Source organism: Mustela erminea, chromosome 17, assembly GCF_009829155.1.
Source record: "Mustela erminea isolate mMusErm1 chromosome 17, mMusErm1.Pri, whole genome shotgun sequence".
NCBI classification, from domain to species: Eukaryota; Metazoa; Chordata; class Mammalia; order Carnivora; family Mustelidae; genus Mustela; species Mustela erminea.
Window position 1 is genome coordinate 24,070,576 of NC_045630.1, and position 12,999 is coordinate 24,083,574.

The window sequence follows — 12,999 nt, forward strand, 5'->3', positions numbered from 1 at the left end:
GAAAGGATTTTCATAATCTCCCTAATTACATGTCTGCTCCATTTTATTCTTTCTGTGTTGTACTTTCAAGAGCTCTCATAATAGAAATTGTCTGAAAGAGCTAACTGCACTTCTATAACTAGCATAATATTGGTCAGGATAAATCAGCTTTGAACAAACATCAAGTGAACAGACGGAATAATTTCTCGTTAACTGAAAGAGGTCATACCGTGTAGATTACATACGCAGAGATGCTAGTTTGGTCAAAAGTAATCTGCTCTGATTAAAACAAAAATAAAGTAGCTGAATTATAATAACAGAGCAGCTGCTGAAATCACTATTGATTTTGTCAGGAGACAAGGGAGTCTTGTCCAAGAAGAGGCACAGTAATTTTTCTACCCAGTGTCAAATTATTAGCTATTCAAATCAATGTTCCCGGTTAAACTCATTAGATAAACTGGATTATTTGCTTCTGCTCCCTGTTGTGTTTTCTCTCTGTCTTTTTTTAAAGATTTATTTATTTATTTATTTATTTGACAGACAGAGATTATCGCCCTCGCCCCGCAAGGACGACAAGAACCCTGCTTCGCATGCATCTTCTCTCTCTTTATTTCCGCAAGTCTACACACTTATATACGCTTACATGACCAGTCAGCGAGCAGGGTACAGGAGGGAGCGAATCAGGCTGTGCACCTAAACGAACAACTTCGCTAGCAACCAATGCTGTTTACTTCCTCTTTGGGCGTTCCGCTTAGTCTCACGAGGCAATCCTAACCTGGCAACTAGCCAGGCGCCATCTTTTAATGGCGGAGGCCGCCCTGGCCAGGGGCCTGCCTCCGACAAGAGATCACAAGTAGGCAGAGAGGCAGGCGGGGTGGTGGGGAGGGGGGCGGGAAGCAAGTTCCCCGCTGAGCAGAGAGCCCGATGTGGGGCTCGATCCCAGGACCCTGAGATCATGACCTGAGCCGAAGGCCCAGGCTTAACCTACTGAGCCACCCATGTGCCCTCCAAGTTGTGTTTTTAATGGGCACCTGGTATGATTGCACTTAGCTAGGACTGCACAGAATAAATCCCCGCACACTGATGTTCAATGTAGTCTCATTTAAAAACATGCTTCTGGAAGGGCACCTGGGTGGCCCAGTGGGTTAAGCATCTGCTTTCGGCTCAGGTCATGATCCCAAGGTTGGTGGATTGAGCCCCAGGTCAGGCTCTCTGTTCAGTGAGGAGTCTGCTTTGCACTATCCCTCTGCCCCTCCCTGCCTGCCCTCTCTTTCTTTCAAATAAATAAATAAAATTTAAGAAAACAACATGCTTCTTAAAAAAGCCACTTGGAACCCAATGAATTCCAGTTTCTAGTTTGGCTTCATTGCTATTTTGCCCTTTAATACCGAGCGGGTCGTCTTCTTTCTGGGCTCCCATTTCCCAAGTCTTTCACTCTCTGGGAGTCACGGACATATGCGCTGAGCCCTGGGTCTGGAACAAAGGCCCTTTTTAAAAATTAAGGCTGAGGCACAGGGAGATTGATGATGAGAGTGTGTGGCCTGCAAGGCCCTTTGAAAACACTCTGTCCTCGGAGCCCTCTCCTGGCTGTCACAAGGGGTTGTGGTTTGTGGAAGAGCACATGGTGAAAGGTAGTGAACTTTAAAAAGTAGATGAATTTTAAAAAAACATAACCCGTATGTATTGAAGCATAAGATGAGAAAATAGATCAATGTGGTGTTTCTAATTAGAATGAGGAACTAGTTTTAAAAAGGATTTAACCATGAACTTACAACTTATTTCATCACTCCAACGTTCACCCTGTGGCAGTCTCTGTGGGCGAGCAGCCGGCTGCATGGGGGTCAGCAAAATGACTGGCCATGGGAAAGGCGTCAGGTCCACGTGCGCTTGCTGGGATGGTGCCCTGCGTTGATTTAATCAAAACACACATGAGGAGTCTACTGCGATGCAGGGACCCTGCCTAAGAAATACTCATTATGGACCTGAGTCCCTTTTTCAACATGGACTTCTCTCTGTTCCATGGCTCTCCTGCCTGCCTACCTCAGGGACTGCGATCTTAGTCAAGAGGCATTCCAGGCCGTGTGTGTGTACCCATGCACACATGTGTGCACCTGTCTGTGCATGTGTGTGGACAAGCACAGCGAACACAGCAGCTGATTGTATGTGAAGACAGTCAAAGCCACACTATATCACACTCAGTCCGCTGGTTGTGCACTAATTTCCTCTCTATTCTCACCCCAAGCACCTGATTTTTTTCTTTTGTTTTTAATATGATGCAGTTTTAAGGGGTTTTTTTTCCCCTTCTTCTTCTCCAGAGGATACACTGGTGGGAGACCTTAGAATCCCACCGCGCGCCCCCAAGTTTTGTTGTTTTTCTCCATTCCAAGCATGAACATTTACCTCCAACTGCGCCAAAGTTGCAACGCTCAGTTCCTTATTGTTTTCTTTTCACTAATTCAGATGTGGTGAGATGTGCAGTTTTTTAAAAAGAAAAGAAAAAGAGCCTCAAAATAAACAAGGGGAAGCCTTTTTTTTTTTTTTTTTTTTTTTACAGACTTGCTAGTGGGGACACATGCACCGGCGGGGGTAGGGGGGCGGGGTGGGGGACTGAGACGCTGAAGGGCTCCCGGGACCACCGCCCAGTCTTTCAGCTCACCTCGCCCCTCCGAGCAAATGTCCAGCAAAAAGGGATGTTTCTTCTTCCTCTTCCTTTTGAAAACAACCTTTTCCTGACCACAACCACGGACTCAGAGAGGGTGGACACATTTTCTCTCTTCTCCTTAGAAAAACAAACACTCGGGATGCCTGGGTGGCTTAATGGGTTGTGCCTCTGCCTTCAGCTCAGGTCATGATTCCAGGGTCCTGGGATCGAGCCCCGCATAGGGCTCTCTGCTCAGCGGGGAGCCTGTTTCCTCTTCTCTCTCTACCTGCCTCTCTGCCTACTTGTGATCTCTGTCTGTCAAATAAATAAATAAAATCTTTAAAAAAAAAAGAAAAAAAGAAAGAAAACAAACATGTACCGCACCTCCAGCTTCTCCTTGAGCTTTTGGGTCTGGCTCAGGGGAGGAAGAAGCTGCTATGCCCAACGTCCTTGACCATCAGCCTCACATCCCAGCCTGGTTCAGTGTCCAGGATACCCACCCCCCACCCCCTTTCAAGCAAGGAATCTTGGGTGTTGCTGAGCCCCCAGGACTTGATCTTCGTCACTCCAGGGGCATTTTCTTTGAATGCGGTCCAGTCTCTCAGATTCCCACGTTCCAAGAAGTGGCTCTCTGTCGATGGAACATTCTGTTGCTGTTGTCTGTGAACCAGGCTTATTTTGTTCTTTTCATGAGGGAATGTTTCCATCAGGGGCCTGTGAGTTGAAAAGGCTCACTGCTCAGAATGAAGGTGGCTTTGTCTGTCCCCGCTTTGTGACCTTTGTCAGGACTGCTTTCGGGGCTCCAGACAAGATAGAACGGAGAAAAGTGCTTAGAGCCGGTGCTGAGGAAATTCTGAGAGTTTGCAGAGAAACTACTAGCCAGGCTGCCTGGATATATTAAAATGTCATCTCTGCATTTTGGACACGACTAGCTTGTTTAGTTCATGCAAGAGGGGAAAACAGAGTTTGTTCTCAAGGGAGGGAAGCAGACGGAGAGAACAGGCATGTGAACAGCTGACAATGTTCCAGCCGCTTTGTTAAGAGAGCTGAATCCTCCATTATTAGAACCAAAAATCATCAGCCAATTCGAGCCTCCTGGGAATGATGCTGGGCTAGAGCCGAAGTGGCCAAAGCCCCCACAATATGGAGGCAAAAAGCTAAATTCTATTATTTGTTTTTAACATTTTATTTATTTGAGAGAGACAAAAAAAGAGAGAGAGAGAGAGAGCACAGAGGGAGAGAGACAGGCAGATTCCCCACTGAGCAGGGAGTCAGGGGCCGGACTCCAGGGCCCAGGACCCTGAGATTGTGACCTGAGCTGAAGGCATACGCTTAACTGACTGAGCCACCCAGGTGCTCCTAAATTCTATTCTTTTCCTCAGGTTTTTAGGAAAGGAAGCAGAGCTGCTTAACATTTGTTATAAATTATGTGTCAGACACTGGGCTTGATGTTTCATGCATGCTGTTTAGTTCTCACAGCTGCTTGGAGAATAACTATTATTACTACTCTGTGCCTATGAGTTTGATTTATATTATGCTCTCATTACTCACATCCTTATTTGGTCAGATAGCTGTTCAAATGTCACCTTTGACAAGCCCTTCCCGAGCCTCCGGTCCATAACCACACACCTGCCATCCTCTGTCTCATTTCTGTGGCTCCGTGGATGCTTTTACCTTCCTGGTGAAAGCCTCTCAATTCCAATTTATTAATTCTCTCTTCAACTACACTCAGTTTAGAAACTATCCTATGGAGGTTGGTTTTTTATTTTATTTATTTATTTATTTGACAGAGAGAAATCACAGTAGGCAGAGAGATAGCAGAGAGAGAGAGAGGAGGAAGCAGGCTCCCCGCTGAGCAGAGAGCCTGATGCAGGTCTCAATCCCAGGACCCTGGAATCATGACCTGAGATGAAGACAGAGGCTTTAACCCACTGAGCCACCCAGGCGCCCCTATCCTATGGAGTTTTAAAAAAATTTTCAGTGGTTATATTTTTCTTCATGATTTCTAATTTTATATCCACCTGTATTTACTTCATTTGTCTGTTTTTTTTTTCTTTCTTCTTCTTCTTTTTTTTTTTATAATGGATCTCTTAGAGAATCCTGTATCATAATCACTGATGGTGAGGCAGGAGTTTTTTTTTTTTTAAGATTTTATTTATTTATTTGGCAGAGAGAGTGATCACAAGTAGGCAGAGAGGCAGGCAGAGATAGAGGGGGAAGCAGGCTCCCTGCTGAGCAGAGAGCCCAATGCAGGGCTCGATCCCAGGACCCTGGGATCATGACCTGAGCCGAAGGCAGAGGCTTAAACCACTGAGCCACCCAGGTGCCCCACTTCATGAATTTTAAAGTTGGGTTTACAGTATCATTATATGTAGGAATTTCTTCTCCCTGTCTTTCTTCTTCTCTATGTATTCTTTGTGGCGTTTATGTTTAAGTCCAGTTATCAATACATCTTAGGCAGCAGCAGGCACACGTTTTCCAGTTTCCTTTCACAGGCCAGGGAAGACCTGCCCCAGCTTCCAGCTGTGAGCTCTGAGCATGACTCTGGCTCCCATGCCTCCCTTGGAGCACCTTTCCCCTTTAGTGTGCTTTTATCTGCACAAGCTGAACTCCAGGCTCCAATTACCTACTTCCAGATCCAGAGCCTGGCAGGCCCTCAGATCAGCCCCTACTGTTTGCTTTGCATTTTGATTCTATTCCAGGACTGTGGATATATATACATGTGTGTATATATTATATATATATATTCATGGATTTATATAGATTTATATATATATTATAGATTTATAGTGTGGCTATTATTTTTTTAAAAAATATTTATTTATTAGAGAAAGAAAGAGAGAGAGCACGGGCATGCACGAGTGGGAGGAGCAGAAGGAGAGGGAGAGAATTTCAAGTAGGCTCTGTGCTCAGTGCAGATCATGAACCGAGCCAGAAACAAGAGTCAGACATTTAACCCACTGTGTCACCCAGGCACCCTGGGTGTGGCTATGACTTTTACATGTTCCCTATCCTTGGCTGTGTGTTGGATCAGAGAGGGCTTCATAGCATTCTCTTACAATGCCCCTGAGTCTGGTGAACAGGAATAGGAGTTGGGAAACATATTTATAGTAGGACAGAAGTAGGAATTAAAAACCAGGCAGTTATGTATAGGTTCAAAGAGCAAAGAACCCAAAGAAACAATAAGGTCAAGGATCACTGGCGAGTTGATATGCAGGAACCCTAGTTATGAAGATGCTAAGAAAAGGCATAAAATTTAAAGTTGGGTTGAATGACCATGACTTCCCAGGTCCTCCCTTCCTTCTCCTTCCTTTTTCTCAAACCCCCTCTCCCTCACCCCCTTTCATGTTGGTGATAATCCCTCGGGTGACCAACCATTTTAGTTTGCCTAGGACGGTTTTGGTTTTAGCACTGAAAGTCCTACTTCTTAGGAAAGCCTCAGTCCTGGGAATCTAGCATGGCTGGACACCTTAACTTCCTACCTTTCACCTTGTGAGTGCTAATAGAAGACCTCAAATACGAAAACGAACCTCATGAAGGCGTGATCTTGAGAGACAATAACCAGGAAGGGAAAGAGACAGCAGTAGGCAATGGGCCTCTGTAGTCTTCGCTGGCGTGGAGGAAGCCACAACCCAAGAGGTACTTCTCGCTCTGCATTTGGTAGAAATATAGACTGGAAAGTGATCTTTGAAGTTTGTGAGTCTTAGAATTTACTCACTTAGAGAAATTTGAACCATCAATGCAAATGGTGTTTATAGTTCCTCTTATACTAGATTCAAAAAATACTTGCTTTTGGAAAGGAAGGTTGTATAAATATTATTTGATTTGATTTCTCTGTAGGCTTCTTGAGTTCAATAAGCCACGCTGTTGTTTTTAAAATATGTTGAACTAAATAATATTCAGTTCCACTGACTCTTTATTTTTTATCAGAGATCAAGACCATATGTCATTTCACGCTTCCTTTGGTAGCACATTTACAAAAATTAGAATGATACAGAGAAGATTAGCCTGGCTCCTGAAAAGGATGACATGCAAATTTGTGAAAACCATACGTCACTTCATCATTTTCAAAGTAACTTTGTCTTAGAAGAGCACTGGTCAGTTCCACAACCACCGTCACTACAGCTCAAAATAATGCTGCCAAGGCTGTACTTGGCTGTCAGTAGTTGTTGCAAACAACACTAATTTTGTTTGGAAGGTGGTGGAGGTTGGTCATGTGTAGCAGCCATATACTTTGACTCAGGGAATGAATTAAGATTGATAAATTCCATCTAGCCATGGCTATACGATTTCTCTTTGTAAACTGTTCATTGTTCCATCTTCCATGCTGCTAGGAGTGAAATGTTACCAGCAGGGACCAATGAGACATAAAATGAAAGTCAGCTGGGAGTTTTCCAGGAAATGTTTTCCTTTCTAATAAAAGGGACAGCCTTGGGGGGAAAAAAGAAAAAGAAAAAGAAAGAAAGAAAAAAGCTTGCTGTCATCCCTTTCTCCTCCTTCCTATCTGGAATATGGATGTGATGCCCAGAACTAAGGCAGCCACATCAAGTCCATGAAGCAATGCACATGATAATGAGGAACAATACGCCTATCAAGTCAAAGTATGAGGAGAGCAGGAGCCTGAGCCCTGGATGGCATGGTCAGACCTTCCCTGAGACACTGTAACCTCTGCACTGTTTAATAAAAACAGAAGTCCTTACTATTTAGGCACCTCTTGATGCCTGGTTCTTTACTTGCAACTAAAAATCAATTTCATGCTAAAAAGCAAGGTAAGTAATGCATAGTGATGATACATGGCCATGGAAAGGGGGATCTATGTTGCCAGACTTGTCATGGCTTTTGGTCAATTTTTTTATTCCAGAGCTCTTTATACTAAATAGGAAGGGAGAAACACTCTTTTTGTTCCCTTCAGTGCTCAATGATTATTCAGCGTCAGTATAAACAAAATGTACTCTAATGTTCTCTCACTGTAGTGGCTATTAAGGGATGAGCCATTGTAACTCCACACGATGCCACACTAAAATCCTTTTGTGCATCTCAGAAATAGAATATCATCTGTGCCTTATTGTTCTAGGGCAAAAGGAAATAGACTGAGGACCAGCAGAGCTTCCAGGGCAGTGTTTTTGCTGGGAGGCAGGATTAACCCACCAGGAGAACTAGACAATTGCTTCTAGTGGGCTGGGAGTTACACCCGCAAACCCATTGCCATCCACAGAACCAAGATTCAGCCGGTGCTCAGGTGGACAGGGAGCCCCACCCAAAGCAGCCCAGATAGCTCCTGTGTTGGAGGGAGGATAAATCTTACCTTGATCAAGGGTGGGTAAAAGGGTGAGAAATGAATTCTGTGGGGAAATTCTATAGAACAAGGTAAAGAGAACATCATTGCAAAGGCCCGAAGAAAGAACATGCCTCTGAAAATGATTTACTGCAGGAACCAGAAGATTTGGGGCAATGTATAGCATCCTTACTACACAGAAAAAAAGCAGAAAGGAGGAAAAATAAAACAAAGAGAAACCCAAAGAAACAAATATGTTAAGAATGAACCATAAGGGGCGCCTGGGAGGCTCAGTGGGTTAAGCCTCTCCCTTCGGCTCAGGTCATGATCCCAGGGTCCTGGGATCAAGCCCTGCGTCGGGCTCTCTGCTCAGCAGGGAGCCCACTTCCCTTCCTCTCTCTGCCTGCCTACTTGTGATCTGTCAAATAAATAAATTAAATCTTAAAAAAAAAAAAATGAACCATAAGATTTTTGAGCACTCTTAACCTCTGAGTACCAACCATGGACCAGCACTGCCCTGGGACTGGCTCTGTATTGGCTAAAGCAGAGCCCTTGGTCACCAGGGGCTCACGGCGCTACCATCTGCTTCCGTCACAGTAACTTATCCCACACTGAATTGTAGCATCTATGTTGTCATGAGGGCCTACTGTACTGTAAAGTGCTTATTTTCTAGACACACTCACTCTATTTTGGGAAGAAATTAAATTACCATCTCCTAAGTAATAAATGAAGCAGGGAATGCATACAAGGATGGAAAGCACAACATGTTTCATTGAGCTCTGGTTGTTTTATGCAAGACAATCTAAGAAAATTAATCATTCTTTGGAAGATCTATTTCTCCTTTTTTCTGTGGAAGTGATGGAAGCCCCCAGGAAGAGAAGCTGTAACAAGAACACAGGCTACTTCCTCCTTCCTGCCAGCATATAGCCCTTGGATTGAGCCGTAAGATCTCTGAGGACTCAAATGAATCCTCACACCAGCACAGGGACAGGTCAGGGAAGCTCACTTGTTGTTTCTGATATTGATCATGCTCAGTCCGATCGTGGCTGCTTTCTCCTTCCAGCCTTCCCCTGCCCTTCTCTGAAGACAGAAATTAAGCCCCCATACTCAGAATGTCCCATCCTGTCCCCCTCACCTCCAAGGAAATATGAGTGCATAGCAGATGGGTGTAAGGGGGAAGGGGACAATCATTTCTCAATAAGCTCTTCTGATAGGACCTTGCCTCCTGGGCACACTGATGGGCCAAAGGATGGAGATGGGTCATGAGCTGGACCAATTATAGAGCACTGCCATGCCCTGGGCGCAGCAGCTGGGTAGGGGATGGACGTCTGATCCAGTGGGGCCAACAGCAGTATATTTTTGGAATTCATGACCTAAGGACCACAGAGCACAGTGCTCATTTTCTCTCTTGGTGGACACTAGCAGCTCTGAAGGCATTTCCTGCCACATGGAGGAAGCTGGCCTGCAGTAGGAGGACAGATACCCACACACACAGATGAGGGATGCCAGATCTCTTTTTAGCTATTCCTGAGGCACACTCACATCTTGACCTTCCTACAGTCATACTAGTCTTCCAAATACATTTTCCCTGGACTCTAAGTGAATTTGAAGAGGGTCTGGCATTAATAACCCAAAAAACCCTAACACTGATTGTTATACTCTTTGTGTGTTTTGTTTTTCCAAACGAAATTTTTTTTCCTGATTATCGGGGTGATGCTTATAAAAATTCAAATATTTGAATGACAGACCCCTTCCACTTCTGTGTCTCAGTCCCCACACTGGGAGACCCAAATCTGCGGCCCTCAGGCACTCAGTGTCTGCTCTAACACGTACTTCACATGTGCTGAGTTTAGATTTTAGGACTCTTCAGGAAATCCACTTTAGCAGAGAACGCCAAGGTCATTTCCTCTGTTTCTCACAGCATACCCCAGGTTCATACAAAATAAAGATGCCAAGTCTCTTCTCAGGGTTCCGGCAGAGAAACCATGATTCCTGGTGGTTCTCCTGTCGCTCAGGATTTTACTTTGGAGCTCTTTACACAGCAGTGAGAACACATCTGCTCCAGGCCCTCCCCCCAGCAAAACCAGAAAGCTTAGGGGATGGTGGTTTCTCAGTGGGGTTCATCAGAGGGGACCATGTCAATTCCTCAAAGTCATGGCGTGATTTGGAGCATGTTATGGAAAATTACGTTCTCAGATCAGCTCAGGTGCCCACACCATGAGGACTTTCCCTCTAACGCCGGACACTCAGGGACAAAGGTGACTCGAGTTATAGTTCCATGTTCCCAGATAGTCACCAACTGTATACTGAAGGTATATGGTGCAGCGGTTTGTGTAAACTGGATAGACTCTGCTCCCTGGGCAGGAAGTCAGCCAGTGCTGCTGTGACTCGTGCTTGTCGTTTCAGACCCAGGATGGCAACGGGCACCTCCTGAGACTGAGGTAGTCTCCTCGCTGGCCGGGAGACGGGTTTGGATGGCCCATGATGGGCAGAAATGGGATTTCAGATAGGAACCATCATTCTGCCCCATGCCCCAGAGACTATAGAGCTTAGGGGGCAGTTAGTTATGCAGAAGAAATTTCATTCTTCCTTTGTACCTGTTTGACATTTCCTCTGAGTTCACAGCCCGCCTGCCTTTAAGTGGAGACCCAGAGACTCTTTCTGGAACTTCACAGCCTGTCTCTTCATTTTCTTTCGAATGACCTAGTCCAGTGCCGAGGCAGAATAAACCGGGTGAAAGGGGATAGGCCACCGGCGGAGAATTCTAGGCCTGCGATTCCTGGCAGCAAGATCCACTCTTCTTGCCAGAGGGGCACTTGGGGCTCTCACAGTTTGGCCTCTTCCCATCACTCAGATCTGTTCCTTGGTGCTCTCTAAAATGTGGTAATCCCTCAGGGCCAGACTTCAGGACGCTGGCGTTCTCCCAGAGCATGACGCAGGAGAGACGTTTCTCTGCCTCCTCCAAGCACTCCCCTCCGTTTCCGCGTCTTTCCTTGGTGTGGGCAGGACACCACACAGGCTCCTTGTGGCTATTGCCCCAGTCAGTCCTCTGCAAGACAGAATCCTGTCCGGCACCTGCAGACCGGACACGTGCCGGACACTGCCTGGGGGCACCAGCCTTGGGGTGGGGGTGGGGGGCACCCTGAGCCCTGGGCTCACCAGCTTTCAAGCTGAAGACTAGAGAATTCATAGGTGGATGGGTGTGAACTGTCTTTTGTGTCTTCATCCAACATTTGACTCTGACCCCAGGCTATGTAGCAGAAAGGACCAGAGTGTGTATGGGATAATTGAAATCTCTTGGTTAATTGGTCTTAACTTCTTTCTCCACCAGACCTTTGACCAGAGCTATTGATTTCCCCATTTTTCTCCTTTCATTTTCTGTTTAGCGAGCTAATCCACCGGACAAGAGCCAAAGCCTGGCAGCCAGGGGAAGGGGAAATAGGGGCCTGGACCTCCTGTGAACCAGATCATGGGCGGCTGCACCGGTCACACCCCATGTCACAGGATAAGTCGGGTCTCACCACCCCTCCCCACTGGTACTCCTAGACTCACACCTGGGCTAGTCCCTGCTCCTCCCTGGGCCCACTCCTGGGGCAGAGAGGCAGGAAGAGCCACTTCGCTGCCAGGGTTGTTAGAGACATGGGAGCTGACTGCTGCCAACCAAGCAAGCAGTGCCGGGTGAGAATCTAGGATGTTCTCAGCCTCAGAAGGGCCAGCCAGCTCTGAGACATGCACTTTGCCCCAGGTGCAGGATGTGAAACAGAAGTGCCCCCCCACACCCCAACCCCACCCCCCGTGAGGCTGATGGGGCCTCAGGCTGCGCACTTTGCATCAGCCTCAAGGAGGCTAAATTTAGGTTCTCTCTCCCACCAGGTGCCCCATTTAGCTAATCCCCCACTGCTGAACTGGGGACCCGCCCAGGCTCTGGCTAACATGGGGTCTGGCTGGCCAGAGTCCCAGACTGGGCTCCTTGCCTTCCCCACAACCAAGTCTGAACGTCGCAGATTGAAAATCAGGCTAAAATGGACTGGTCCCGGTGCCTAGTCCTCTGAGGCTACCGGGTCTGTCTCCCTCTTTGTGGCCCAACCCCAGACCTAAAACATCACCGGATCCCATGAACAAGCCCCCAACCTGCTACTGCTCAGGGGCTTCCCAGGACCCATCTCCGCCAACCTGTCTCCTACAGCGGCACTCGCTGTGCTCGGTGCCCTTCTGACCTCTGATCCCCAGGATGGGCCTTCCTTCTGTGGTCCGGCCTCAAGTCCTCACAGCCAATGCCCAGCAACTCTTGCCTTCTGTCTCCTTTCTTCCTCAGCCAGGGTGTGTATGCCTATTCCAGTGAGCCGGCCTGAGCCACACAGGCCCCTGGGTGTGCAGGACCCAGGCATCTGGAGAAGGGGTGTCACCCAGAGTCACACAGTGACTCTGTGGGTTTGCAGGCCATGTGCCAGACAGAGAGGCCTGTGCCCTCAGTCTGGTCAGGGCCCCCACGGCAGCTCCAGCCTCCCCTCAGCTGTGGGATCTGAGCAGACCCCTGAAGTCCAGGCCAGGAAATGAGGGCCATATCTGTCACACCCCAGGCACCCCTGTGTTGTGCTAAAGGCATGGTGCCCCCGCTGAGTCTTTGAAAGACTACATCTTACAGGATTTTTTTTTTTTCTTTTTCAAAAGAAGTGAGGGAAAGGAAAGGTGTGGTTTTAGACAGGATGTGGGGCATCCAGATGGCTGCCTGGTGTCACTGACTGCCTGGTATCGCCGGTTTTTAAGGAGGAAGACTTGCCCACAAGCGGTCTCAGTGACCCCATGGTGTGGTGTCAGTGTGGTTGGGAAGAGGCCAGATGGGGTAGAGACTGAGGAGTGCTCAGAAGCCCCTCCTCAACTGTACCTCAGGCGGCCTGCCCAGACCTGGTGAGGAAGAGCACATTCCATTTTTTGGTCCTGGAGATGAAGGGCTGTCTTCTTGCCAGGAGAAAGCTACAGAGTCTAATGCTTCGAAAGCTGAGAGGCTGGTTATGACTGGAGTCTGGTCACTAGAATAACAGGTGAACAGGATGAGGGGCCGAAGAGAATGGCCGGCCATGTTTGGGAAGCCGTTACCTATAAT

General features: G+C 47.1%; 1 non-coding gene across 1 annotated transcript; it reads left to right on the forward strand.

The window, feature by feature from the left end:
* The first annotated feature begins 6,575 nt into the window (after positions 1 to 6,575).
* LOC116576873 lies at positions 6,576 to 6,679 on the forward strand. Its single transcript, XR_004280332.1, has one exon. It is a non-coding gene; the product is annotated as a U6 spliceosomal RNA (small nuclear RNA).
* Positions 6,680 to 12,999: the final 6,320 nt, after the last annotated feature.